Source organism: Lithobates pipiens, unplaced genomic scaffold (assembly GCF_037356315.1).
Source record: "Lithobates pipiens isolate NorthernLeopardFrog02 unplaced genomic scaffold, aLitPip1_a1.2 Scaffold_19, whole genome shotgun sequence".
NCBI lineage: Eukaryota > Metazoa > Chordata > Amphibia > Anura > Ranidae > Lithobates > Lithobates pipiens.
The window spans coordinates 589,391,455-589,416,443 of record NW_027507764.1 but is presented as its reverse complement, the minus strand read 5'-3'; the positions used below and the strand labels follow the sequence as shown (position 1 = coordinate 589,416,443).

Sequence of the window (24,989 nt, the reverse complement as noted above, 5' to 3'; positions counted from 1 at the left end):
TGGGCGGCTCCACTGCTGTGAACCTGTTTATACCTGTTCACTCTTTGGACAAACCATGCATGTCCAAAGAGCTGGGATAGTTAAAGTGCATCTGAACTCAAGAACAAATGTCATATATTGCAGTACGGAGCCCATTAGTTGGGCAATAGTTATTAGTTGGGCAATAGTTATTAGTTGGGCAATAGTTAACCTGCATTGTAAGTATGAAGCAATTATCCTTCTCAGCAAAGGCGGAGGAATGTATAGGCAAATCAAGGAGAAGTGTAGACATTTTTAGAAATCTGTCACACCACTCGTCATCCCCAGGAGGAGGATATAAGGAGTTCATTGCAGGAAGAGGAAGCAAATACTTTAAAAGGAGGACAATTCTTCTCTCCGTACAGAAGAAAGACAGTGTGAGGAACTGGACACTCAAATCTTCCACCATCTCTGCCACTTCAAGTCAGGATCTCCCGGGGGACCACACAGAACCTGGTGAAAGAAGACTACAGGTGGGTTAAGTTGCTGGATTTTTGAGCTCCTGAATTCACCCCAGAAGGAGGCGACTGGAGAGGATATTCCACATGTCTATGAAGGTTCTCATTTATCTAGGTCATGGTATATCTAGTAGTAGTTGGTCCCATTCAATAGACTTGTTCTGTAATGTTGAAGATGCTTCTTAGCTTCTCCAATTTCAGATCTAATGAGTGCCAGGAAGATACCCCAGAAATGATATCCACATCTTAGGACAGGGTTTCTCAATCAGGGTTCCTCCACAGGTTTGCTAGGGGTTTTCTGAGCAATGAGCAAATTTTGCCTCTGACCATCACATGAGTATCATGAGTTGTAGATATAGTCATTTTTAGCAGGGGTTCTCTGAGACCGCAAAGTTCTTTCAAGGGTTCCTCTGTGTTGAAATTGTTGAGAAACGTTACCTTAGGACAACTTAATCCAATCACCATGGAATGGGTACATGGGTGCTTATTATCTAAGAGCAGAGTAGGAGGTGTGAAAGCGGTGGTACCACCCTGTCCTAGTAACATAACCCCTATTGTTGGTGTCAGGAAGCCTCCAAAGGTGTTAGTTCCTTAATTTAAATTGGTAAATGTGTGAATTGTTTTCAAATCTCTGTAGTAGAGATGTTAAAATGGCACTATACAGATAGTGACCAGGGTTTCCACCCTGTCCAGGGATGCTGGTCCCAGTTTGACCTAAATAGTCTCTTTCAAGCCTCTGGTGAGCCAATTGTCCTTTCTGTCCCTCGTCACCATCTGTTTTCCACATATAATGGCGTTTTAACATCTCTATCCCTGCAATCTGGCAGAAATTCACAACTACGGCCACGTAAATTGAGGAAATAACACCTGTGAAGGCTTCCTGACAACAACAATGGCGCTATGTAACTAGGACAGGCTGGCACCACCACGTCACACCTCCCACCCTGCTCTTGGACAATCAATACATGTCTACACATGTCAGGGGTAGACTGACAACTTATGGGGCCCCCCGGACAATAGGAACAGGGCCACTGTTAGAAATCATGGGGCCCCGTACAGCCTACCTGACGGGACCCCCTTCAACCACGCCCTTGACCCCACCCCTGGCCCTGCCCCTGTCCCCGGCTTAAAACGAAATGCAGGGTTGTTTCCCTTTACATATGCGCGCAGAGTCAACGCATGCGTTTGCAATTAATAAGCACGAAGGAGCAGGGGGCAGTTTACATTTCTTTTAAATTGTATAAAAAAATCTTACACTGTATCTTTACACTTTTTTTTTTTTTTTTTTCATTTTTGCTTTCACAAGGGATGAACAACGCCCCTTGTGATAGCATGGGCCATGCCAGGTCCTCCTTATGGAGTGATATGAGGTCTTTTAGACCCCATATCTGTCCTCTGGCCTCCAAAGCATCTGATCAAACCAAGATCAGTTTTATTTTATTATCATAGGCTTGTTCAAGCCGGTACTGGCTTCTTTACATGAGACCAAAACCGGAAGTGATAAAATCCTCGTCACTTCCGATTTCTGACGTCAAACCTCTCGCTGTGTCCCAGTAACTGGATGCTACTGGTCACATCTTAAAAGCAGTAAAGGTGCTGGTGGGACCCCCTTCCACTGCCTGTAAAAGTAATCCAGTGGCTTCCTAGCCACTAGGATTACTTTTACTTTGTGCAAAATCGCTGTGGCTAAAAAATTATATCTTGATCATTGCTGTAGTGATGACCAGGATATCACCCTTCCAATCCAGCGACATACTGGTACATCACTGGATGGGAAGCAGTTGATTTGGAGGGACAGTAAAAATGCAGCTCCGCTGCATTTACTGCTCCCCCAAATAAAGTGTAAAGTAGCATCTCACCATTTCTTATGATCATCAGCATTATGATAATCACACAGGCAGCACAGTAAGCAGGTGCTCCATCGTGACTCTGCAATGGCTCCGTCGTGTTTCTTTCGTGGCTCTGTCATGTCTCTGTCGTGTCTCTGTCGTGGCTCTGTCATGGCTCTGTCATGTCTATGTCATGTCTATGTCATGTCTATGTCATGTCTATGTCATGTCTCTGTCGTGGCTCTGTCATGGCTCTGTCGTGGCTCTGTCGTGGCTCTGTCGTGTCTCTGTCATGTCTATGTCATGTCTCTGCAATGGCTCTGTCATGTCTATGTCGTGTCGCTGTCGTGTCTCTGTCGTGTCTCTGTCGTGTCGCTGTCGTGTCTCTGTCGTGTCGCTGTTGTGTCTCTGTCGTGTCTCTGTCGTGGCTCTGTCATATCTCTTTCGTGGCTCTGTCATGTCTCTGTCGTGTCTCTGTCGTGGCTCTGTCGTGGCTCTGTCGTGGCTGTGTCATGGCTCTGTCATGGCTCTGTGACCAGATACAACCTTCCACAGAGTGAATACACTAAGGTAAGGGGGAGGATTTACTTATATAGGAGGAAGCCTTTATATCAGTGCCCCCTTACATTATTGTATTCACTACCCCCTTACATCAGTGGCCCCTCTCAGACTGTCACTGACTTCCTCTCAGGTGCACCGGGCAGGGCTCAATCAGAAGGCTCCAGGTTGGTGGATCTGGTTTTATCCTATAGTCTCCTCTCCACAGTCCACACACGTCTTACTCCTCCCATAATCTCCATCCCGGAGGCGCTGTCACTCTTGAGTCCTCTCCAGACTTCCCCTCAGAGACTACAGACATGAGAAAAGAGATGGTTAGAGGCTGCAGACATGATACAAGGGATGGTAAGAGGCTGAAGACATGATACAAGGGATGGTTAGATGCTGCAGACATGATACAAGGGATGGTTAAAGGCTGCAGACATGATACAAGGGATGGTTAGAGGCTGAAGACATGATACAAGAGATGGTTAGAGGCTGCAGACATGATACAAGGGAGGGTTAGAGGCTGCAGACATGATACAAGGGATGGTTAGAGGCTAAAGACATGATATAAGGGATGGTTAGAGGCTGCAGACATGATACAAGAGATGGTTAGAGGCTGCAGACATGATACAAGAGATGGTTAGAGGCTGCAGACATGATACAAGGGATGGTTAGAGGCTAAAGACATGATAGAAGGGATGGTTAGAGGCTGCAGACATGATACAAGGGATGGTTAGAGGCTGAAGACATGATACAAGGGATGGTTAGAGGCTGCAGACATGATACAAGAGATGGTTAGAGGCTGCAGACATGATACAAGGGATGGTTAGAGGCTGCATACATGATACAAGGGATGGTTAGAGGCTGCAGACATGATACAAGGGATGGTTAGAGGCTGAAGACATGATACAAGGGATGGTTAGAGGCTGAAGACATGATACAAGGGATGGTTATGGGCTGCAGACATGATACAAGGGGTGACTAGAGGCTGCAGACATGATACAGGAGGTGGTCAGAAGATGCACATGGGAAACAGGATGTGGACAGAGCATGTGGAAATGATACAGGAGGTCGTTAGACTATGCAGACATGTGGGAGAGCACATACATAGAGCGGTCAGTCATGTAGAGGAGCACACAGAGGAGTCAGTCATGTAGAGGAGCACACAGAGGAGTCAGTCATGTAGAGGAGCACACAGAGGAGTCAGTCATGTAGAGGAGCACACAGAGGGGTCAGTCATGGAGAGGAGTACACAAAGGAGTCCAGCATGTAGAGGAGCACACAGAGGGGTCAGTCATGTAGAAGAGCACACAGAGGAGTCCCCCATGTAGAGGAGCACACAGAGCAGTCCCCCATGTAGAGGAGCACACAGAGCAGTCCTCCATGTAGAGGAGCACACAGAGCAGTCCCCCGTGTAGGGGGAGCACACAGAGAGGTGAAGCCCTGATAAGAGGTGTCAGAGGAGTGCCCTCACACAGGACACATGGCAGGTTGGCACACAGGAGACATGACAGGCAGGCCGGGCGGTAAGGTTGGCAAGCAGGAGACATGGAAGGCAGGGCGGTGAGATTGACACACAGGAGACATGGCAGGCAGGGTGGTGAGGTTGGCATACAGGAGACATGGCAGGTAGGGAGGTGAGGTTGTCACACAGGAGACATGGCAGGCAGGGCGGTGAGTTTGGCACACAGGAGACATGGCAGGCAGGACAGTGAGGTCGGCACACAGGAGACATGGCAAGAATGCATGGTGGTGAGATTGGCACAAAGGAGACATGGCAGGCAGGGTGGTGAGGTTGGCATACACAAGACACATGTCAAGCAGGGTGGTGAGGTTGGCAAATAGACATGGCAGACAGGGCGGTGAGGTTGGCACACACAGGACACATCAGGCAGGGCGGTGAGGTTGGAACACAGGAAACATGGCAGGCAGGACGGTGAGGTGGGCACACAGGAAACATGGCAGGCAGAGTGGTGAGGTTGGTCCACAGAAGACATGGCAGGCAGGGTGGTGAGATTGGCACACAGAAGACATGGTAGGCATGCATGGCAGGCAGGATGGTGAGGTTAGCACACAGGAGACATGGCAGGCAGGATGGTGAGGTTAGCACACAGGAGGCATTTGGAAGAAAGGGAAAAATGAGCTATGACTAAGCATCTATCCATGATGTGAAACGCATAGCTGGTTTTCCCTATCTTCTATGCCCAAGATTTGACTGTTTTTGGATCTTAATAATTTAAATAAAGATGCCCTCAGCGGTGTGCGGCCGTCCAGGATTTTTTCCTTTCTTCCAAATTTGAGCAGAGCCAGCACGTGCAGGACCGTAATAGGCGGGTCTGGAGCTTTTTGAGCTGCAATTTTTCTTTCACACAGGAAACATGGCAGGCATGCATGGCGGTGAGGTTGGCACACAGGAGACATTGCAGGCATGCATGGCGGTGAGGTTGGCACACAGGAGACATGGCAGGCATGCATGGCGGTGAGGTTGGCACACAGGAGGCATGGCAGGCATGCATGGCGGTGAGGTTGGCACACAGGAGACATGGCAGGCATGCATGGCGGTGAGGTTGGCACACAGGAGACATGGCAGGCCAGGGGGGTGAAGTTGGCATACAGGAGACATGGCAGGCCAGGGGGGTGAAGTTGGCATACAGGAGACATGGCAGGCAGGGCGGTGAACTGTTTTGTGCAAAAGCGTATAACAAAATAGGGGGTAGATTTATGGACGTTTAATTTTTTTTCGTTTTTTTTTTAGAACCTGATGTTCTCTATATGAATAGTTCACAAATCTCATTGGTTGTCATGTCATCATGGTCATACACAGATCTCTCACAAACCTTTGTAATTGCCATGTCACATTCTCTATTGCAAACGTTAAGAAACTTCTTTAATTTTATTTCTTTAATTGTCATGTGAAGTATTACATTGTTAATTGTATAAAATTGGTGCGCGCTCCCGCCACAGCCCGCCACGCTTGCGCATGTGCAGTGTGCTCCAAATCGGCTGACTATGTTCTATCAGAAAGCCGCTACCCATCACACATAATGTTCGAACGCATCGCAGCCCTGGAACGCACTTTGAATTGCACCGTGCATGCGCAGTACGACGAGGAGCGGCTATGTGATAGAACACCTGCAGCTGACTGTCTTCTGACTTGTAGCTGACCTCCTTCTGACCTGCAGCTGACTGTCTTCTGACTTGTAGCTGACCTCCTTCTGACATGAAACTGAGCACCTTCTGACCTGAAGTTGACCTCCTTAGGGGCTTTTGCATTACCATTGACTTGTATGAAAGAAGTTTTGATGCAAACAAAAGCCTTTGTCCACAGACTCTAATACAAACACAACGGGTCCAACCGCATGTGAAAGCCGCTTCACCAGTATATTTCTGGAGAACATACAAACATAATCACCAGCATCCCTGGTGGGACGTAACCTCTGGACCTTAGTGCTGCAAGGCCAGATGTAAAAAAAAAAAAAAAAGCTAGCTATTGCCATGGCTACAATAAGCGTCATTGGCTATCATTTACAGGTTCCCTTTTAAAAATGGAGGGGGGGGGGGGCATGGAAAGCACACGGACTCCTTCTAGTTGAGTCCCAGCGAGATTGCAATGTAATACACTTCCAAACTTCCAAAAATTCCCACTGAGAGAATTCACAGGAATCTCAGATGAAACACGTTGCACTTTCACTATTAATGCCATTGGGGTCTGTTTATAAAAAATTGCATAGCCATTCAATGAATCTGCATGTACAGTGCATTCGTTTTGAGCCATTGGTTACACTTATTTGCTAATTCCCTCTAGTGTTCTCTAGATTTGTTTCATTGTATCTCTAGCTACAAAAACCTATGCTTTTCCTGTGCTCCTCAGCTCCATCTAGTGACCATAATGTGGTATTTTGCTACCGGAAAAAAAAAAAAAAAGGGAACATTTGTTCAGAAGAGAAAATAGCCCAAAGAACGTTCGTTTTTGTCCAATTCACTCCGAACGAATGAACATGCAGAGTCACTGGACCAATAGCTATGCACATCTTTTTTTTAATTATTATTGTAACTAGATCCAGCATTGTCTCCTTATCAGGCGTTTATATTTCCTTTTTCATTCTATTTCTCCAGAATTCAACGCCAGTTCAGGTTGGGATTATGAGAAATCACAAAGAGGGTCGCGAGGAGACACCAGGACAAGATGGGGGATGGGCACCCGACCAGAACGCGGGGTCACAAGGCGATAAAGAAACCATAAAGGCAATGGTGTGGACCCCCCTCTACTGGTACTTCAGAATTGGTCAGTTTGTCAACATCGGAGTCCGAAGGGGAGAGAATCAATCTGAGGATGGAACAAAAGCGGTGCCAGGGTGTAGCAAAATGGCGGGCGAAGCGCCAAGAACACCCATTAATGGGAGCCAAGAGCCTGATCTGATTAATGAAAATACGCAAGGGGCTTCCGGAGTTATAGATGACGAAGACACTAGAATGTCAATGAGAGCAGTAGAGTGTGCATTATATAGGCTTCTTAATCTTCCTCTTCCTCCTTCTTGTCCTCCTTCTCCTCCTCCCCATCGGCCCCAATAGATCTTTATTGAAGATACAAAGAGCGATAGAAGTGCGTTTATTGGATGGAATCTAAACTCCCACCCTTTCTTGAAACCGCCCAATCAGCAGAATTTTTAAATTTCCCCTGGAAACTGGTCGGAGCGCCATCACTGTGATCACATGACCAGAAACTCCGCCACACCCGGTGGGGTAAAATCCACTTAAAGGGCCAGCGGGAGGTGGTGGCACGGGGCGGTTAGCCTGCGTGTGATCTACCCGGGTTGGTGTAATTGTTTAATCTGAATCCCTAATATTTCTGCAAAATCTTTAACAGGGAGATCCAATGTTATTTAACCATTTGCCTACCGGGGCGCTTTTCACCCCCCCCCCCGTCCTGCCCAGGGCGCCAATTTTCAGCTTTCATCGCTGTCGCACTTTGAATGACAATTGCACGGCCGTGCAACGCTGTGCCCAAATGTTTATCATTTTAATCACACAAATAGAGCTTTTATTTTGTGGTATTTAATCGCCACTGGGTGTTTTTTTTTTTGCTAAACAAACTAAAAAAAAAACTACCGAAATTTAAAAAAGAAAAAAAAAGGTTTTTCATAGTTTGTTATAAGATTTTGCAATTTTGTAATTTTTCTCCTTCATCGGTGGGCACTGATGAGGAGGCACTAATGGGGTTGCACTGAAGGGCACTGATAGGCGGCACTGAGAGCCACTGATAGGCAGTACTGATAGGTGACACTGATGGGCACTGATTGGCAGCACCGATGGGAACAGATTGGCAGCACTGGTGAGCACTGATTGGCAGTACTGATGAGCCCTCATTGGCAGCACTAATGGGCACTGATTGGCAGTACTGATGAGCACTGATTGGCAGCACTGGTGAGCACTGATTGGCAGCACTAGTGGGCACTGCTGGGACTGCACTGACAATCACAAAACTGATAACCATTTCCCCCGATTATCAGTGTAGATGTCCCTTTAACACAAGCCGGTTATCAGCTCTCCTCTCCCCATGCTGTCAGCGTGAGGAAAGGAATGCCGATGACAGGCTTGAGTTTACATCCTGTGATTGGCTGTCACTGGACTTGATTGGCCCTTTACCCTGATCTGTGTTCAGCTGTGTCGTAAGGACGCAGCGATCACAGTGCGCTCCGCCTGCATGCCGCAGGGGGTGCCCAGGCAGCTGGATCACAGGAGAACCTCCATGTAGCCCCCCTCCCCCCCAGCAGAGTATGCCCGCACTGTAGTCGTCTTTTAGCTATAACGTGAGCGGGAACTGGTTAACCGCCCGCCGACCACTCACAGTAAATATACTGAAAGCGGGCAGCAGGTGGAGACACGGAAATGTACATTGTGCGTTGCCAGCTTGCTTCCGGGTTTGGGGCGCACATGCGAGCCGCGCTGTGATTGGACGCAGCACGAGTTTGGTTTCAGCCGGTGATTTTGGCTGAAGTCAGCCTATCGGCTTGTGTCCAATCACAGCGCAGAGCTCTGTGTTTACAAAACGCACCGGACTCTGTGTGCTGTGAACAGCGATCTGGCTGTTTCTTCTCCCTGAAAAGAAGGGAGAAGAAACAGGCAGCACACATTACACACCCTGCAGCTTGTTAGGCACCCAGTTGACCCCTTCCCAGCCAGTGTCATTAGTACAGTGACAGTGTATAGTATTATCACTGATCACTGTACTCCTGTCACTGGTGATGTCGGCGTCAGTTAGCGTCCCTCTCAGATTTGTCAGTTAGTGCCAGATTTCCCGCCACCCTATCACAATCCCACTATAAGTCGCTGATCACCGCCGTTACCAGTATTGTATCATAGCGGCGTACATTTCCAATATATACAGTATATACCATAGTTTGTAGACCCTATGACTCGCAGAAACCAATTATTATACATTTATTGGGATTTTTTATCAAAAACATGTATCAGAATACATTTTGGCCAGTGAATTTATGAAGAAATTTGACTTTATTAGATATGTTTTATAACAGGAAACAGGTGCAGCGCTAACAGGGAGCTGAGCTGAGATGACCAGGCCTGGGGTCTGATTCACAGGCGCTCCCCTTTTCTTTAAATCATAGCTCATGATCAGGGCTCTGAGTAAGACTTTTGACGAAACGCGCTAGGCTCTTAAATGTCGATAAAGACTTCAACAATGGATTTTGCCAACTCCTCTCCTTGTTTTATGCTGCTTATAGGTATGTGGGGGCCACATGAAGCCAGAGCGCCGGCCATGCTCATTGTTTTCTAATGTTTTATAACAGAAAGCAGAAAGTATCGGGGGGAAGGGGGGGGGTTACATTATTTGGTATTTTTTTGATTGTGTAACAAAAAATAAAAAACCCAGTAGTGATCAAATACCACCAAAAGGAAGCTCTATTTGTGTGAAAAATGATAAAAATGAATTTGGGTGCAGTGTTGTTTGACGGCGCAATTGCCAGTTAAAGTAGCGCAGTGCTGAACAGCAAAAAAATGGCCTGGTCATGTAGGGGATAAAACCTTCCAGAGGTCAAATGGTTAAGGTCATCAAATATTGATATGATTTCAGTTTTTTTCTGTGAACGCATTTTGTAGGTTGTTAATTGACAAATAAAAACTACTTATTGCTTTATCTTTCAATGTATCCTTACTTTACATCGTTCGGTATCAAGTGCCTAAAACGAAGCAATACTATGCTAAGCCATGCTATACTAAAAAAGAATGCACTCTCACTGTCCTTATGACACTGGCTGGGAAGGGGTTAAACATCCGGGGCTAGCAAAGGGTTAAATGTGTGCCTAGCCAGTGTTTATGTGTACTGTGGGAAGTGCTTTTACTAGGGGAAGTGATAAATTTAATTCCCCCACTTTGGCGTTATCGCTCTCACTCTCTCATACTGGTCACTGGAAGTTCAACATGGCACCTCATGGCAAAGAACTCTCTGAGGATCCGAAAAAAAAAAGAATTGTTGCTCTACATAAAGATGGCCTAGGCTATAAGAAGATTGCCAAGACCCTGAAACTGAGCTGCAGCACGGTGGCCAAGACCATACAGCGGTATAACAGGACAGGTTCCACTCAGAACAGGCCTCGCCATGGTCCACCAAAGAAGTTGAGGTCACGTGCTCAGCGTCATATCCAGAGGTTGTCTTTGGGAAATAGACGTATGAGTGCTGCCAGCATTGCTGCAGAGGTTGTAGGGGTGGGGGGGTCAGCCTGTCAGTGCTCAGACCATACGCCGCACACTGCATCAAATTGGTCTGCATGGCTGTCATCCCAGAAGGAAGCCTCTTCTAAAGATGATGTACAAGAAAGACCGCAAACAGATTGCTGAAGACAAGCAGACTAAGGACATGGATTACTGGGACCACGTCCTGTGGTCTGATGAGACCAAGATAAACGTATTTGGTGTCAGATGGTGACAAGCGTGTGTGTGGGCAACCAGGTGAGGAGGACAAAGACAAGTGTGTCTTGTCTACAGTCAGGCATGGTGGTGGGGTTGTCATGGTCTGGGGCTGCATGAGTGCTGCTGGCACTGGGGGGCTACAGATCATTGAGGGGACCATGAATGCCAACATGTACTGTGACATACTGAAGCAGAGCATGATCCCCTCCCTTCAGAGACTGGGCCGCAGGGCAGTATTCCAACATGATAACCACCCCAAACACACCTCCAACACCACCACTGCCTTGCTAAAGAAGCTGAGGGTAACAGTGATTGTGACAGACCTAGCTGGGGCCGAGGCTCTTGGAGGGGACTGAATGTGAGCCTCTTGCCGACTGATTATGGGCCCTGGATTTTAAGGGGCACAGGATGAATGAGAATCGCACTATAATCTGTGCTAGTCAGATTCAATGCTGTATATATGTATATATCATGTGTGTTGCCTCATGCTGTTGGAACACAAACTGTTAGATGCTAATGTCATCAACTCCAGCCCCCTGTCTGTTGTGTAAATGAGTCTAGTCTGAGTATTGAGTATTCACACATTGTTGTTTGTGCTAATTAACCCTGTGTTTATGTTTATGGTAATGTTTAATGAATTATTAGTGAGCTAGGAGCCGAAAAGTCATATCCCTCAGTCAACTAGTCTGAGTGTCGATTTAGATAATTAGCTCATGCTAATTAGGTTAGGTTTAAGTCTTCTACTGTATTATAAATACTTGGCATTTTGGTTCTAATAAAGGAGTCCATGTTGAGCAGCTAAGCGAGTGTCGTCTTGCTTTGTGCTTGTGAGCGGTTGAAATATCTGATTTCTATATTCAGACTTAGGAAGCGGTATAGTGACGGAAACACTCAATCGGAGCGTGGGATCGGTTCCGTCACAGTGATGAACTGGCCAAGCAGGTCTCCAGACCTAAACCCTATTGATCCTCTGTGGGACATCCTCAAACGGAAGGTGGAGGAGCGCAAGGTCTCCAACATCCACCAGCTCTGTGATGTCATCATGGGGGAGGGGAAGAGGACTCCAGTGACAACCTGTGAAGCTCTGGTGACCTCCATGCCCAAGAGGGTTAAGGCAGTGCTGGAAAATAATGGCGGCCACACCAAATATTGACACTTTGGGTCCAATCTGGACATTTTCACTTAGGGGTGTACTGACTTTTGTTGCCAGCGGTTTAGACATTAATGGCTGTGTGTTGAGTTATTTTGAGGGGACAGGAAATTTACACTGTTATACAAGCTGTACACTCACTACTTTACATTGTAGACAAGTGTCATTTCTTCAGTGTTGTCACATGAAAAGAGAGAAGAAAAGATTTACAAAAATGTCACTGAGGGGTGTACTTACTTTTGTGAGATACTGTATTCTCTTATGCACGCCAGTAATGTTTACACACGTGAGATGGAGCTATCTCTCCCAAAAACAAAGGAGTGTTATGTTCACTTTAGAGTAATTGAATGATTTTTATGTATATTTAATGAGGTATATCACAGCCACAGAATTCCTGCAGCAATCAGGCTAGCCCTGACTAATCTATTACACATGTATCAGTGCGGCAGTTTAGTCTTTCTCGGAAGGAAATTTAAATGTAAATTTCTAATTTACCGGAAAACATATAATGATTATATACATTTTAATACAGATTCCAAATTCCTTGGGGACCCAGTAGAGATTAATGTTGGGGTGCACCATGATGAATGGTGCATGTGGCTTATAATAAAGGGGGGGGATAAAGGATAAAGGGGGATTTTAAAATGAGTTTACACACATTAGACATGTCACACATATGACTCAATGCTGGCACATATAACATTTCCATGTCACGAGTCTCACAGACACAAGTAAACCGTAGCACAACCATTATAAACAAAAAGCCCAAAAAGCCAGCAATTAGAAATGCTTTATCACACACAGAATTTAGACAAAGAGCTAACACTTTGTCTGAGCCTACCGGAACTACATTAAAATAGTCATAGACTACTCAGCTCAGAGACTATATACACCGATCTGTAATTCTGGTCTATATACACACCTATCTGTAATGCTGGGCTATATATACCTATCTGTAATGCTGAGCTATATACCCTATCTGTAATGCTGAGCTATATACCCTATCTGTAATGCTGGGCCATATACCCATATCTGTAATGCTGGGCCATATACACATATCTGTAATGCTGGGCTATATACATCTATCTTTGATGCTGGGCTATATACACCTATCTGTAATGCTGGGCTATATACCCTGATCTGTGATGCTGAGCTGTATACTCCTGACACTATGGGTGGAATCAAGTGGAATGCAGGTGACGAAGTGGGTGGATTCTATAAGGGGTGGGGCTTATTAGAAGTGGGAGGGGTCAAAAAGGAAGGGCAGGGTCTGGCATCCCCCATCATAAAACTTCACCAGCCGCCATTGTACGTGGGCATATAGCCTGGTCCGTATTCGTCCAGGAGACAAATGGAAAACCGCCTTTAAAGCCAGATATGGACATTTTGAGTCCTTGGTCATGCCTTTTGGTCTTTGCAATGCCACTACGACTCGGCCATGGGAGATATCCTGTCATGGTTATGCAGTGATCTTCCTGTGTTTGCTTACCTCCCCTCATGTCTTCAGATTAAGAGGCCAGCCACTTCCACCTGGTGGTTTTTATAACCTCTCCTCTAAGCATGGCTCCACCCCAGGCCCTATCAGGGAGCCCTATATTAACCTGTGCACTGCAGGGCTCAGGGCTGATCAACCATTGTGTATTCCTTTGTGTGTTAGTTTCCTGTTTCCTGCCGTGTGCTCTGTTACTGGTTTCCATTACCGACTTTGGCGTGTCTTGACTATCCCTGTTTGCCTGTGATCCTGACCTTTTGGCGTGTACCCGACTATTCTTGTCTGCTTGTGGCCCCGACCTTGGCTTTGTCCCTCACCATCCCTATCCTCCTGTTGCTTACTGTGGGTGTGAGCTGGGGGACCCTGGGGGTCGCGACCTGCAGCCAGTTGCAGCCAAGTCCATCCTCACCACCAGAGGCGCTGGTGAACACCTGCTGGCTCTTAGACTCCGCGCCCCAGGGAATCTTACGCTCTAACCCCGGTGGGACCTGTCCCCCATCTGCAGCAGTCAGCCGTAGGGTCCACAACCTTGCGGTGCACTCCTGATCCCTACGGTGTGCACCTGTCACCTCGCCTCAAGGTAACCTGACATATCCTCTCTCAACGACATGGTGAAAAGATGAAGCTTCATCCTTGTGCTTACTTCTCTAGTTTAATGTCTTCAGTCGAAAGAATGACATTGGGAATAAGGAGTTACTGGCAATTAAGGAAGCATTTTCTGAATGAAGGCATTTGCTGGAAGGCGCTAAGCACCCTGCGAACGTTCTCACCGATCATAAAAATCTGGAATTCATTCATGCAAGAGATTGTCTTCTAGACAAGAATGTTGGTCATCGTTATTTTCCAGGTTAAATTTTATTATCTCATATCGACCTGCGTCAAGGAATGGTACGGAGCGATGCCCTATAACGAATGTTGTCTTGGCTTCTCCAGGATGACAACTCTGAATACACAGTCCTGTCTCAGAAGAGCTTTCCAGGGGCCACAAGTTCTAAAGCATTCTTGAGTCTCCTCAAGGAAGGGTACGAGAATGACCCACTCCTCAGTAATCCTCCTATGGACATCATCCTTGAGTACAAAAACGATTCCTAGACTCAAGCACATCACCTCTATGTACCTGAAGTTGCTTGGGTTGAAGTCCTCAAGTTGCTTCATGACTCTAAACACAAGGCTACCTCTATGTAGCATTGTGCCTGGTTTGTGCTCACAATAAGACACTCGAGCTTCTCCTTTGGGGTTTCTCCAGCCCCTCCCTGTCCCATCAAGGCCATGGGGATCAATTTCTATGGACTTTGTGGTCGATTTACCCCCCTCTACAGTAATTACCACTATCTTGGTTGTTATTGACCACCTCACTTAGATGACTCACTTTATACCTGTCAAGGTGGTACCCTCTGTGGAATAAACTGCAGAGTTGAGGGTTCGAGAAGTCTTTAGACTACATGAAATTCCAGAGGAGAATAGTTCACTTCAAAATTTTAGGAGTAACAATTAATCTGTCTTCTGCTTTTCGTCCTCAGTCTAATGGTCAGATCGAGAGGACCAATCAAACGTTAGGGCAGTACCTTCAATGTTTTGTTAGTTATCTTCAGGATGACTGGGTGGACTATCTTCCTACACCGAAGTTTGCTTAGAACAATTCTAAACATAGCTCCACCTCTAGGACCCCTTTTTTCCTAAATACCGGGTATCATCCAATTTTTATCTCTGATATCCCTATCTGAACTCCAATTCCTGCTGTTACCAACAAATTGACTGCTTTACAGGAGATCCAAGAGAAATGAATTGAGACTTTGAGGTAAGCTTAGGAAATATACAAGAAGGCTGCAGATAGACATTGCAGAACACTTCCTACCTTTCATGTGGGTGATCAAGTTTGGTTATCTACTAAAAATCTGAAAGTTTGTGTTCCAGCTGCAAAGTTGGGACAAAAGTTTGTGGGACCTTTCCAGATCTCGGCCCAGATCAACCCAGACGCCTTTCGCCTAAAACTTCCAGACAGTATGAATATTCACCCTGTGTTTCACATATTACTCCTCAAACCATTTTCACGAAAATACTTTTTCTGGAAGAATTCTTCCACCCCCTCCACCTGTTGAGGTACGGGGTGAAGAAGAATATGTGCTGGAGAAAAATCTTGATTCTGGGATCTATAGGAACAAATTGCAATGTCTGGTTCAATGGTAAGGATATGGGCCAGAAGAAAATTCTTGGGAGCATGAGCTGAATGTTCATGCTCCTAGATTAACATAGAGAATTCCACCAGAGGTTCCCCCACAAACCAGGCCCTAAAAAGTCCAGGGGACATCCTGGGAGGAGGGGAGTACTGCCAGAACCTGAACTTGAACCTGGGACCTCAGCTGTGTCTGGTAATGAATCTTCGCACTGAGCTATCTGAGATGCTGGACAGTGCCTTGTTGGATCATTTGGGCAACCCTGCCTTGTACCTTGATTCCTGCTGAACCTTGAACTCTTTGCTCCTCCAACAAACTTCCTGATATAAGCAATGTCTCTGTACTTCCTCTTTGCCAGAATATTGTGCTATCTCCAGTCAGTATCTTTCCCCTGACTTCCCTGCTGCTGTCCAAATTTGCTACTGCTCGTTATCGACCTTTGGCTTGTTCCTTGACTACGCTTCTGCCGGATGTTACCCTTCTTTTGGCTTGTACACTGAACCACGCTTCTGTTTGATCCTTACCTGCTTATCCGCTACTGGACCCCAGGCTTGCTCACCTCCTGGTGGGATGATGGGTAGGGGTACATTCACCCCCTACCCATTCACCCAAAAAAAGTGACAAAAAGTAAAAACCACAATACACAGTTTATGACAATTCCTTTATTAAAAAAGAGAAAAAAAAGTGTCCCGCAATGTCCATCCACAGGGCTGCAGTTAGAAATCACAGGGCCCCATACAGCCTACTTGACAGGACCCCCACAACACAGTGTAATATGCTTCAGTGATAAATGGACACAGGAGTAATTGGTATCGATTGCTCACTGTATTTATTCATAAAAGGAAGGGGTCAGTAAATTACATGTTTACTGACCCCTTCCCCTCGTTTTCCATCCGTGAAACATCCCCCCATGTGCCCATAGCAGCTACTGGCGGGGAAAGAAAGGAGGGAAAGGGGCACACGGGGGGGGGGTCTTGACAGCACATGGAAAAACACATGTGCTTGGACCAATCCCCCTGCAGTGCAGCCAGAGGCAGAAAGAAGAGGAGAAGCTGGCAGCGCTGCAGGGGGAGGCAGAAGAGGATTGGTGTCTGCAATAAGACAGTACAGCCGGGCCTCCTGCTCAGCAAGTGCCTGGGCCCCCCTTTTGAGCTGAGGGGGTCTGGGCTCAGTACTGGAGGGCTGGTTCTACTGCCTTATCAGCGGCCCTGTCCATCCATCTTTAATCACGCCGCCCAATGGACCCGACAAATAGAAAAATAAGGGTCAGGTATGGATTTTGGGGGGGACTCCACACAGTTTTTTTATACATTTTGGCATGAAGTTCCCCTTAATATCCATACCAGACCCCAAGGGCCTGGTATGGACTGGGGGGGGGGAACCCACGCCAATTTTTTCATTGATTTTTATCTATATTGCTGGGATCTGGCAATACATTATAGCCGTGAGCAAATTTAAATGACATTTTTTCCTTTAGAAATCAAATTTTTCAGTAAAATACATCAGACAGATGTGCAACTCTTCAGACAGACTAAGGGGACCCCCATGCATGATATTTAAAAGAATATTTCATTTTTATTGTTTCACTTTAAGCACTATTAAAATCAGTGCTCCTGAAAAAAATCATCTGTTTTAAAAACTATTTTTTGCATTGATACATGTGCTCTGGGGCAGGACCCCGTCCCCAAACACGTTTTATGGCAATAACTTGCATATATGCCTTTAAAATGAGCACTTTTGATTTTTTATGTTCGTGTCCCATAGACTTTAATAGGGTTCGCATGTCCAAAGAGCTGGGATAGTTAAAGTACATCTGAACACAAATGTCATATATTGCAGTACGGAGCCCATTAGTTGGGCAATAGTTATTAGTTGGGCAATAGTTAACCTACATTGTAAGTAGGAAGCAATTATCCTTCTCAGCAAAGGCGGAGGAATGTATAGGCAAATCAAGGAGAAGTGTAGATATTTTTAGGAATCTGTCACACCACTCGTCATCCCCAGGAGAAGGATATAAGGAGTTCAGTGCAGGAAGAGGAAGCAAATATACTTTAAAAGGAGGACAATTCTTCTCTCCGTACAGAAGAAAGACAGTGTGAGGAACTGGACACTCGAATCTTCCACCATCTTTGCCACTACAAGTCACCCAGGGGACCACAAAGAGCTTGGTGAAAGAAGACTACAGGTGGGTTAAGTTCCTGGATTTTTGAGCTCCTGAATTCCTCCCAGAAGGAGGGGACTGGAGAGGATATTCCACATGTCTATGAAGGTTCTCATTTATCTAGGTCATGGTATATCTAGTAGTAGTTGGTCCCATTCAATAGACTTGTTCTGTAATGTTGAAGATGCTTCTTAGCTTCTCCAATTTTAGATCTAATGAGTGCCAGGAAGATACCCCAGAAATGATATCCACATCTTAGGACAGGGTTTCTCAATCAGGGTTCCTCCACAGGTTTGCTAGGGGTTTCTTGAGCAATGAGCAAATTTTGCCTCTGACCATCTCACTAATGTATCATGAGTTGTAGATATCGTCATTTTTAGCAGTTCTCTGAGACCGCAAAGTTCTTTCAAAGGTTCCTCTGTGTTGAAATCGTTGAGAAACGTTACCTTAGGACAACTTAATCCAACCACCGTGAAATGGGTACATGGGTGCTTATTATCTAAGAGCAGAGTAGGAGGTGTGAAAGCGGTGGTACCACCCTGTCCTAGTAACATAACCCTTATTGTTGGTGTCAGGAAGCCTGCATAGGTATTAGTTCCTTAATTTAAATTGGTAAATGTGTGAATTGTTTTCAAATCTCTGTAGTAGAGATGTTAAAATGGCACTATACAGTATGTGGACGAATGATAGTGACCAGGGTTTCCACCCTGTCCAGGGATGCTGGTCCCAGTTTGACCTAAATAGTCTCTTTCAAGCCTCTTGTGAGCCAATTGTCCTTTCTGTCCCTCGTCACCATCTGTTTTCCACATATAATGCCGTTTTAACATCTCTATCCCTGCAATCTGGCAGAAATTCACAACTACGGCCACGTAAATTGAGGAAATAACACCTGTGAAGGCTTCCTGACAACAACAATGGCGCTATGTAACTAGGACAGGGTGGCACCACCATGTCACACCTCCCACCCTGCTCTTGGACAATCAATACATGTCTACACATGTCAGGGGTGGACTGACAACTTATGGGGCCAACCGTACAATAGGAACAGGGCCACTGTTAGAAATCATGACGGGAGTTAAAGGGGATTGGTTTGGAGGGACAGTAAACATGCAGCTCCGCTGCATGTTTACTGCTCCCCCAAATAAAGTGTAAAGTACCATCTCACCATTTCTTATGATCATCAGCATTATGATAATCACACAGGCAACACAGTAAGCAGGTGCTCTGTCATGGCTCTGCAATTGCTCTGTCGTGACTCTGTCGTGTCTCTGTCATGTCTCTGTTGTGTCTCTGTCGTGTCTCTGTCGTGTCTCTGTCGTGTCTCTGTTGTGGCTCTGTCGTGTCTCTGTCGTGGCTCTGTCGTGTCTCTGTCGTGGCTCTGTCATGGCTCTGTCGTGGCTCTGTCGTGGCTCTGTCGTGGCTCTGTCATGTCTCTGTCGTGGCTCTGTCATGGCTCTGTGATGGCTCTGTCGTGGCTCTGTCGTGGCTCTGTCGTGTCTCTGTCGTGTCTCTGTCGTGCCTCTTTCTTGGCTCTGTCGTGGCTCTGTCATGGCTCTGTCGTGGCTCTGTCATGTCTCTGTCGTGGCTCTGTCGTGGCTCTGTCATGGCTCTGTGATGGCTCTGTCGTGGCTCTGTCGTGGCTCTGTCGTGTCTCTGTCGTGTCTCTGTCGTGCCTCTTTCTTGGCTCTGTCGTGGCTCTGTCATGTCTATGTCATGGCTCTGTCGTGTCTCTGTCGTGTCTCTGTCATGGCTCTGTCGTGTCTCTGTCGTGTCTCTGTCGTGGCTCTGTCATAGCTCTGTCATAGCTCTGTCATAGCTCTGTCATAGCTCTGTCATAGCTCTGTCGTGTCTCTGTCGTGTCTCTGTCGTGGCTCTGTCATGGCTCTGTCGTGTCTCTGTTGTGGCTCTGTCGTGGCTCTGTAATTTCTCTGTCATGGCTCTAGCATGTCTCTGTCATGGCTCTGTCGTGTCTCTGTCGTGGCTCTGTCGTGGCTCTGTCGTGTCTCTGTCATAGCTCTGTCGTGGCTCTGTCGTGGCTCTGTCATGGCTCTGTCGTGTCTCTGTTGTATCTCTGTCGTGGCTCTGTAATTTCTCTGTCATGGCTCTAGCATGTCTCTGTTGTGGCTCTGTCATGGCTCTGTCGTGTCTCTGTCATGGCTCTGTCATGTCTCTGTCGTGGCTCTGTCGTGGCTCTGTCGTGTCTCTGCCGTGGCTCTGTCGTGGCTCTGTCGTGTCTCTGTCGTGGCTCTGTCGTGGCTCTGTCGTGTCTCTGTCGTGGCTCTGTTGTATCTCTGTCGTGGCTCTGTAATTTCTCTGTCATGGCTCTAGCATGTCTCTGTCATGGCTCTGTCGTGTCTCTGTCATGGCTCTGTCGTGTCTCTTTCGTGGCTCTGTCGTGGCTCTGTCGTGACTCTGTCGTGACTCTGTCGTGGCTCTGTCGTGGCTCTGTCGTGACTCTGTCGTGGCTCTGTCGTGACTCTGTCGTGGCTCTGTCGTGGCTCTGTCATTTCTCTGTCGTGTCTCTGTCGTGTCTCTGTCATGGCTCTGTCGTGTCTCTGTCATGGCTCTGTCGTGGCTCTGTCGTGGCTCTGTCATTTCTCTGTCGTGTCTCTGTCGTGGCTCTGTCGTGGCTCTGTCATTTCTCTGTCGTGGCTCTGTCGTGTCTCTGTCGTGGCTCTGTCGAGGCTCTGTCATTTCTCTGTCGTGTCTCTGTCATGGCTCTGTCATGTCTCTGTCGTGGCTCTGTCGTGTCTCTGTCGTGTCTCTGTCATGGCTCTGTCGTGGCTCTGTCGTGTCTCTGTCGTGGCTCTGTCGTGGCTCTGTCATGGCTCTGTCATGGCTCTGTCATGGCTCTGTCATTTCTCTGTCGTGGCTCTGTCATTTCTCTGTCGTGGCTCTGTCATGTCTCTGTCATGTCTCTGTCGTGGCTCTGTCGTGGCTCTGTCGTGGCTCTGTCGTGGCTCTGTCGTGTCTCTGTCGTGTCTCTGACATGGCTCTGTCGTGGCTCTGTCGTGGCTCTGTGACCAGATACAAGCTTCCACAGAATGAATACCCTAAGGTAAGGGGGAGGGTTTACTGATATAAGAGGAAGCCTTTATATCAGTGCCCCCTTACATTATTGTATTCACTACCCCCTTACATCAGTGGCCCCTCTCAGACTGTCACTGACTTCCTCTCAGGTGCACCAGGCAGGGCTCAATCAGAAGGCTCCAGGTTGGTGGATCTGGTTTTATCCTATAGTCTCCTCTTCACAGTCCACACACGTCTGACTCCTCCCATAATCTCCATCCCGGAGGCGCTGTCACTCTTGAGTCCTCTCCCTCGGAGACTGCAGACATGAGAAAAGAGATGGTTAGAGGCTGAAGACATGATACAAGGGATGGTTAGAGGCTGCAGACATGATACAAGAGATGGTTAGAGGCTGCAGACATGATACAAGGGATGGTTAGAGGCTGAAGACATGATACAAGGGATGGTTAGAGGCTGAAGACATGATACAAGGGATGGTTAGAGGCTGCAGACATGATACAAGGGATTGTTAGAGGCTGAAGACATGATACAAGGGATGGTTAGAGGCTGCAGACATGATACAAGGGATGGTTAGAGGCTGAAGACATGATACAAGGGATGGTTAGAGGCTGCAGACATGATGCAAGGGGTGATTAGAGGCTGCAGACATGATACAGGAGGTGGTCAGAAGATGCACATGGGAAACAGGATGTGGACAGAGCATGTGGAAATGATACAGGAGGTCGTTAGACTATGCAGACATGTGGGAGAGCACACAGAGGGGTCAGTCATGTAGAGGAGCACACAGAGGAGTCAGCCATGTAGAGGAGCACAGGGCGGTGAGTTTGGCACACAGGAGACATGGCAGGCAGGACGGTGAGGTCGGCATACAGGAGACATGGCAAGCATGCAGAGCGGTGAGGTTGGCACACAGAAGACATGGCAGGCAGGGCGGTGAGGTTGGCACACAGGAGACATGGTGGACAGATCGGGTGGTAAGGTTGGCACACAGGAAACATGGCAGGCAGGGCAGTGAGATTGGCACAAAGGAGACATGGCAGGCAGGGTGGTGAGGTTGACACATACAAGACACATGTCAGGCAGGGTGGTGAGGTTGGCAAATAGACATGGCAGGCAGGGCGGTGAGGTTGGCACACACAGGACACATCAGGCAGGGCGGTAAGGTTGGAACACAGGAAACATGCCAGGCAGGACGGTGAGGTGGGCACACAGGAGACATGGCAGGCAGAGTGGTGAGGTTGGTCCACAGAAGACATGGCAGGCAGGGTGGTGAGATTGGCACACAGAAGACATGGTAGGCATGCATGGCGGTGAGGTTGGCACACCAGAGACATGGCAGACATGGTGGTGAAGTTGGCACACAGGAGACATGGCAGGCAGGATGGTGAGGTTAGCACACAGGAGCCATTTGGAAGAAAGGGAAAAATGAGCTATGACTAAGCATCTATCCATGATGTGAAACGCATAGCTGGTTTTCCCTATCTTCTATGCCCAAGATTTGACTGTTTTTGGATCTTAATCATTTAAATAAAGATGCCCTCAGCGGTGTGCGGCCGTCCAGGATTTTTTCCTTTCTTCCAAATTTGAGCAGAGCCAGCACGTGCCGGACCGTAATAGGCGGGTCTGGATCTTTTTGAGCTGCAATTTTTCTTTCACAAAGGAGACAAGGCATGCATGCATGGCGGTGAGGTTGGCACACAGGAGACATGGCAGGCATGCATGGCGGTGAGGTTGGCACACAGGAGACATGGCAGGCATGCATGGCGGTGAGGTTGGCACACAGGAGACATGGCAGGCCAGGGGGGTGAAGTTGGCATACAGGAGACATGGCAGGCCAGGGGGGTGAAGTTGGCATACAGGAGACATGGCAGGCAGGGCGGTGAAGTGTTTTGTGCAAAAGCGTATAACAAAATAGGGGGTAGATTTATGGACGTTTAATTTTTTTAGTTTTTTTTTAACCTGATGTTCTCTATATGAATAGTTCACAAATCTCATTGGTTGTCATGTCACCATGGTCATACACAGATCTCTCACAAACCTTTGTAATTGCCATGTCACATTCTCTATTGCAAACGTTGATAAACTTGTTTAATTCTATTTCTTTAATTGTCGTGTGAAGTATTACATTGTTAATTGTATAATATTGGTGCGCGCTCCTGGCACAGCCCGCCCCGCTTGCGCATGTGCAGTGTGCTCCAAATCGGCTGACTATGTTCTATCAGAAAGCCGCTACCCATCACACATAATGTCTGGAACGCATCGCAGCCCTGGAATGCACTTTGAATTGCACTGTGCATGCGCAGTACGACGAGTAGCGGCTATGTGATAGAACACCTGCCGCTGACTGTCTTCTGACTTGTATCTGACCTCCTTCTGACCTGCAGCTGACTGTCTTCTGACTTGTAGGTGACCTCCTTCTGGCCTGCAGCTGACTGTCTTCTGACTTCTAGGTGACCTCCTTCTGACCTGCAGCTGACTGTCTTCTGACTTGCAGTTGACCTCCTTTTGACCTGCAGCTGACTGTCTTCTGGCTTGCAGTTGACCTGCTTTTGACATGCAGCTGACTGTCTTCTGACTTGCAGTTGACCTCCTTCTGACCTGCAGCTGACTGTCTTCTGACTTGTAGTTGACCTCCTTCGGAACTGCAGCTGACTGTCTTCGTGCTTGTATCTGACCTCCTTCTGACCTGCAGTTGACTGTCTTCTGACTTGTAGCTGACCACCTTCTGACCTGTAGCTGACTGTCTTCTGACTTGTAGTTGACCTCCTTCTGACCTGCAGCTGACTGTCTTCTGACTTGTAGCTGACCTCCTTTTGACCTGCAGTTGACTGTCTTCTGACTTGTAGCTGACCTCCTTCTGACTTGTAGGTGACCTCCTTCGGACCTGCAGCTGACTGTCTTCTGGCTTGTATCTGACCTCCTTCTGACCTGCAACTGACTGTCTTCTGACTTGTAGCTGACCTCTTTCTGATATTAAACTGAGCACCTTCTGACCCCACTTTGACCTCCTTAGGGGCTTTTGCATTACCATTGACTTGTATGAAAGAAGTTTTGATGCAAACAAAAGCCTTTGTCCACAGACTCTAATACAAACACAACGGGTCCAACCACATGTGAAAGCCGCTTCACCAGTATATTTCTGGAGAACATACAAACATAATCACCAGCATCCCTGGTGGGACGTAACCTCTGGACCTTAGTGCTGCAAGGCCAGATGCAAAAAAAAAAAAGCTAGCTATTGCCCTGGCTACAATAAGCGTCATTGGCTATCATTTACAGGTTCCCTTTTAAAAATGGAGGGGGGAGGGGGGCATGGAAAGCACACGGACTCCTTCTAGTTGAGTCCCAGCGAGATTGCAATGTAATACACTTCCAAACTTCCAAAAATTCCCACTGAGAGAATTCACTGGAATCCTCTCTCTGTCTCAGATGAAACATGTTGCGCTTCCACTATTAATGCCATTGGGGTCTATTTATAAAAATTTGCATAGCCATTCAATGAATCTGCATGTACAGTGCATTCGTTTTGAGCCATTGGTTACACTTATTTGCTAATTCCCTCTAGTGTTCTCTAGATTTGTTGCATTGTATCTCTAGCTACAAAAACCTATGCTTTTCCTGTGCTCCTCAGCTCCATCTAGTGACCATAATGTGGTATTTTGCTACCGGAAAATAAAAAAAAGGGAACATTTGTTCAGAAGAGAAAATAGCCCAAAGAACGTTCCTTTTTGCCCAATTCACTCCGAACGAATGAACATGCAGAGTCACTGGACCAATAGCTATGCAAATCTTTTTTTATTATTATTATTATTATTGTAACTAGATCCAGCATTGTCTCCTCATCAGACGTTTATATTTCCTTTTTAATTCTATTTCTCCAGAATTCAACGCCAGTTCAGGTTGAGATTATGAGAAATCACAAAGAGGGTCGCGAGGAGACACCAGGACAAGATGGGGGATGGGCACCCGACCAGAACGCGGGGTCACAAGGTGATAAAGAAACCATAAAGGCAATGGTGCAGACCCCCCTCTACTGTTACTTAAAAATGGGTCAGTTTGTCGACAACGTAGTTGGAAGGGGAGAGAATCAATCTGAGGATGGAACAAAAGCGGTGCCAGGGTGTAGCAAGATGGCGGGCGAAGCGCCAAAAACACCCATTAATGGGAGCCAAGAGCCTGATCTGATTAATGAAAATACGCAAGGG

At 47.0% G+C, this 24,989-nt stretch overlaps 1 long non-coding RNA gene across 1 annotated transcript; it reads left to right on the top strand.

Annotated features, from left to right (window-relative positions):
• The first annotated feature begins 293 nt into the window (after nucleotides 1-293).
• LOC143997762 (uncharacterized) lies at nucleotides 294-10,004 on the top strand. The gene is made up of 2 exons (XR_013277738.1): nucleotides 294-491; nucleotides 6,965-10,004. It is a non-coding gene; the product is annotated as an uncharacterized LOC143997762 (long non-coding RNA).
• Nucleotides 10,005-24,989: the final 14,985 nt, after the last annotated feature.